The 5,584-nt window shown below is 40.0% G+C and overlaps 1 pseudogene; it reads right to left on the bottom strand.

The window, feature by feature from the left end:
• Positions 1–4,082: 4,082 nt before the first annotated feature.
• On the bottom strand, positions 4,083–5,296 carry LOC124358386 (annotated as a pseudogene).
• Between the last annotated feature and the right edge of the window lie 288 nt (positions 5,297–5,584).

Genomic DNA, 5,584 nt, shown 5'->3' with positions numbered 1-5,584 from the left:
AATTAATTGTCTTCTATTGTTATTAAGCTTAAGATAACACCATCTTGAGAGAAGATACAGAGCAAGTCCAACATCTTCAAATAACTTCCAAACTGTTTGAGTAACACAAAAGATGGATTTTTGCTCAAACTCAACTGATGGTCACCCTTTGAGTGAAAATTTAAAAAACAAATGTGGAGGAAAGTTATTAAAACATCACAATGTTTAACATCTATATTATATAACTTATAAATTGCTTCACCATACTTCGCATAATATTTGAAGACCAAGTTTTTCAAACACAATGTTTCCATAAATACTGGACCGAATTTTACAAACAAAGAATCAAATAACCACTCTGTTGTGTAGAACAGTTAATGAATAAGATTATTTTTCTGAATAATAAAGAGGTGCAGACAACTTCCTATAGTTCGGTTTTAAATCAAGATCATATATGAAAAAATGTGGCTAAATCAATACCAGGTGGGTACAATTTCATACAAAGGTAACTTACCCTAATATCCTTGGTTTTCCTTATCTGTTCTCGGGTAGAATATACTGTGGCAATATTGCGAATTGATGAGTTTCCAAAGCATCACAAATCCCACTCCGTGTTCTAGCCCAAATCCCGAAGAATGTCTAACTTAGTTCTAGTACGACTTACATCTATGAACTCATAAATACTAGTTTAATGGACAATACTTAGTTTTATGGATGAAGTCGTACCTAGGAGACAGGCTGCAACTTGTAAGATTGGAAGATGAGAGACGTCACGCGCCTCTACCAAGCAGAGACCCCAATGCGGATGCCTAGGGGCCATTTTATTCACATTAAAATCCATAAATATACATGCATATGAGCCACGACTGCTCATGTCTTTTTATCCCGCTTTATAAACCTATGTTTTAGATGAACTTGGAGAGACCGACATAGGAAACCATTCTAGAATGGCCCATTGCTAATGGCAAAACACTTTTTCAAATTTGAAAATAAAATAAAATATCCACATGAAACTGTCGGAATTTCTGAGTTGTAGCAAGTATGGCAAAAGTAAATAAAACCTATTTAATCGTTGGTTACTTTTCGTACAGATTAATCAGGTGGGGTACATAACGAAGATTTGTATGGTAAATACATATTGTGCAATTATAATAGGCCTCAGAAAACTCGAGCTCCGGAATCGGGGAGGCGTAAGCACGAATTTCTATGGTCATTCAATACTTATTCACAATAAATTAAAAGAGATTGACCCATATTTTCCCAATTGAAAAGGAGGTCATTAAACATCTGAAACGATCTCGCAGAGACAGATCGAAACAGACCTATTAGCAAATAGCTACGATGAAAGTATTACATCGTTGTTCTGCTCTATCTCTTATCAATGATCGAAACTGCCCGACAACAATAACACCTGGCGGCAGGACTGTCATCTGACAGTAAATATTGGACCACTGTACAGTCATGTGACTTTATAATAGTTCACATCTGAATATCTTTGGATAATCTTGTGTATCCACAAAGTAATCCATTATGTACATAGTTGAAGTTATAGTGTTTAACGGTAAAAAAGGTTTTAAAACAAATAATTCTAAAATCTATAGTTTTCATATTTGCATAGAGTTTATAGTTATAATGATAAGAGTGTCCTAGAACAGAAGATGCGGAAGCCACACTAGAGGTCTGTGCATTCCGACGTCAGGGTTCTCCAGCACTGCGCACTGCAGGCCAGGCGGCGCATCGCCCCAGCTTGTTTACGGCGGCTGCTACCCCGAGAGGGCTTTCTTGGGAAATACCTCGGCCTTCCTATATAAACATGGAGGCTACAGTCAGTGTTAACAGTGTATCAGCGACAGCATCGCCATGGTGAGTACAACGGCAGTTAACATAACATTTATTAAAACACTAAAAAATATTATTTAAACAATTCGTACAAAAATAAAATATGAGTAAATATTATAATCAAATAATTATAAAATAATTTGTGAAATTAATTAATGTATATATTATTTTACTATTAATCATCTGTTTATAAAACTATACTGCTTATCTTATTCCAACAAAAATGTTTTATACATTTTTTCATGAAAAAACTTTTAATGACTTTTAATAATGTAAAATCTATAGATACCATTGTTCAAGCTAAGGTTTTTAGGCGTCGGTACTTAAGTCACTACACGTGTATTAAATACATGCGCATCAATATAAAAAAAACAAGGTGCACATAATGGAATTGTATCAACTTCAAAATAAGTAATTAGTAACTTAAAATAATACATTGGTGTATTGGATAATTAACTTTTTTTCTATTTCATTTTTTATTAATAAAATAAATGTGTTGTTTTTACAAATAAATATTAAATACCATAGATGGATACAAAATTCTTAAAATTGTGTATCGAGTAATATAATAAATATAAAGTAATAATTCTCACTTTTCATTGTTATAATTTGATTGCCAAAGAATAGAAGTTGTTAAAAATTCAAACATTTAAAAAAAAAGCTATTTGACTGGGTAACAATTACATTTAAGACGATTTTTAGTGGCGCACATACTTATTGTGAAAACGTTACTAATTAACATAAGAGTAAAAGTAAGTAATTTATTTTCGTAAGAATTTACACTTTCCGGTTACTTAAAACATACAGTTTAAAACACTACTTAGTTTAAAATATGAAAAAACTTTACTTGACTTTTTAGTTAATTTTAAAATTGTAATATTAAAGCAACACGAGTAGGATATTTCGGCCAAACATTGGTCTACCAGCCGAGACTGTGTTGAATCTTTAGAAATGCATGTAAGTTTGTGAAAACTTGTAACGCTATGAAAACCGAATTGAAATGGATTAGTGAGTGGTTCAGTTGATTAAATTAATTAGATAATTCCAGAAACTACATTTTAAAAATATTATGTCGTGTTATAATAATATGGTAAATATTAAGATACACATTTTGTCGCCTTACCTTCTGGTAATTTTCTTCTTGGTCTAGGTTTCTGTACCAATCCGACACTACGGAAAACGAGTAGGGCTTTACCAAGGGCATTGAAATGTTCGATAAACCTAACATGTCGTCTGAAAGTTGTATAATTATATGGTATTCTCTCTTTCAATATAACTTTGATTTATAATAACATTTTGAAATACAAGTATTGTCTATAACTTAATAGTAAAGATATGTTTTATACTCTATAATAAGCATCATATTACGTGACTATTCAAAAGATTGTTCCGTGTTGATATACTTTCTTATCCGCTTTGGTAGAATTAATATTACTACGTCGGTACACAACTGACTAACTTTGATTTTGTCAAAAATTATTAATAGATTAGCGTGCGTTAAAAGAAATTCATAATATAAGACAAACGATCTGACTATATTTAAACTTATAATTTGACAACTTTGCTGGATTTCTTATATATGAATTAATTTATAAAAATAATAGTAGATAATAAAAATTACTTGCTAGCGCTTACCCTAGTTTTTTTAATATATATTATATTATTATATGTTTTACTTTTGGATCAGAAGTGAATCCCCTAAATTCTCCAAATTGTTATGTAAAATATGTAGAGAATATACACACATAGACATCATTTCTTCTTCATTCCTACGACACCGTGTTAAATGGGGGTAGCAGCCAAAACAGGCTGCAACCCCCACCAGTTATAAAACTATAACTGTTATCATCATTTATTGTCACTATCAGTACACGAAACATTTAGTTTTATTAATGACAAAATAGCGTATTCTGATGGATATTTATAAATAATTTATGTATTTATTTGTATATATTGTCTGCAACACTATTACACCTTATGACAACACCGTAATATAAACACACCATGTTTTGCTTGGGTTTTATTGAGTAAATAAAACATTAAATTAAGTACAGTAAGTATTACTTGTTACAGTGGATGTTCATGGTGTGGGCCTATGCGGCCCTGGCTGTCTCGGCCAGCCCTACGTTTAATCTCCGGAACGACCCATCCGTCAAGACATTTCTACAGACACCCGTAGATGGGGGCTTCGTGCCCTTCACTGGAACGTTCATTCAGGACGCACCTTACCCTGCTCCTCATGCTGAGTACGGACCTCCTGCTCCTTACGCACCACCACCTCCGCCGCCACCACCACCACCACCGCCACCGCCGCCACCACCACCACCACCACCACCACCACCTCCCCCACCAGCAGAATATGGACCACCGGCTCCGTACGCACCACCGCCACCGCCGCCGCCACCGCCACCACCACCACCGCCACCGCCACCGCCTCCACCACCGCCACCTCCACCAGCAGAATATGGACCCCCCGCTCCTTACGCACCACCTCCTCCTCCGCCTCCCCCACCACCACCACCACCTCCACCACCACCTCCGCCACCACCCCCACCAGTAGAATATGGACCCCCCGCTCCTTACGCGCCACCTCCTCCTCCACCTCCGCCACCCCCACCTCCACCACCGCCACCACCTCCACCACCCCCTCCACCAGTAGAATATGGGCCACCCGCTCCTTATGCGCCACCACCACCTCCGCCTCCGCCACCTCCACCACCACCACCACCACCTCCTCCTCCACCACCACCCCCACCAGTAGAATATGGACCTCCAGCTCCTTATGCACCTCCGCCGCCACCACCACCGCCACCACCACCACCACCACCACCGCCGCCGCCGCCGCCGCCACCACCAGCAGAATATGGACCACCGGCTCCATACGCACCACCTCCTCCACCACCCCCTCCACCACCCCCTCCGCCACCACCACCACCGCCGCCGCCGCCGCCACCACCAGCAGAATATGGACCCCCCGCTCCTTACGCACCACCTCCTCCTCCACCTCCGCCACCCCCACCTCCACCACCGCCACCACCTCCACCACCCCCTCCACCAGTAGAATATGGGCCACCCGCTCCTTATGCCCCACCACCACCACCGCCTCCTCCTCCTCCTCCACCACCACCACCACCTCCTCCTCCTCCACCACCACCACCACCTCCCGCTGAGTATGGACCTCCTGCACCCTACGCACCTCCCCCTCCACCACCACCACCGCCTCCTCCTCCTCCTCCACCACCACCACCTCCTCCTCCTCCTCCAGCCGAGTACGGACCTCCTGCTCCTTATGCACCTCCTCCTCCACCACCACCACCGCCGCCGCCACCGCCACCACCACCTCCTCCTCCCCCACCACCACCACCTCCAGCAGAATACGGCCCTCCTGCTCCATATGCACCACCTCCTCCCCCTATCCCTGCACGGGAATATGGTGCCCCAGGTGGTAGTTTCTTATTAGATTCTTACCAATCCCCATTAGCCACAATTGCTATTGCTGATTCAAGGTTTCAACTGAGAAAGTAAAATCGGGATAGCATTATATTAGTTTAAGTGTCACACTTTCCACTAAGACTGTTGTATAGTAAAACTTCGCATTTAAATTATTTGTTCTTTTGTAATTATGTATTAAATATTTAAATACAACCATGTTTGTTGTTCTTTTTATACCTTAGTTTGTGCGTTCTTTTAACCGGATATAATAAACAATGCATCTGTTGATAACACTATTAGTGTCACCGATGATTATGAAGAGTTAGAGTTTGAA

Source organism: Homalodisca vitripennis, chromosome 3 (genome assembly GCF_021130785.1).
Source record: "Homalodisca vitripennis isolate AUS2020 chromosome 3, UT_GWSS_2.1, whole genome shotgun sequence".
In the NCBI taxonomy this organism is placed as follows: domain Eukaryota; kingdom Metazoa; phylum Arthropoda; class Insecta; order Hemiptera; family Cicadellidae; genus Homalodisca; species Homalodisca vitripennis.
This window is presented reverse-complemented; position numbering and strand designations above follow the sequence as displayed.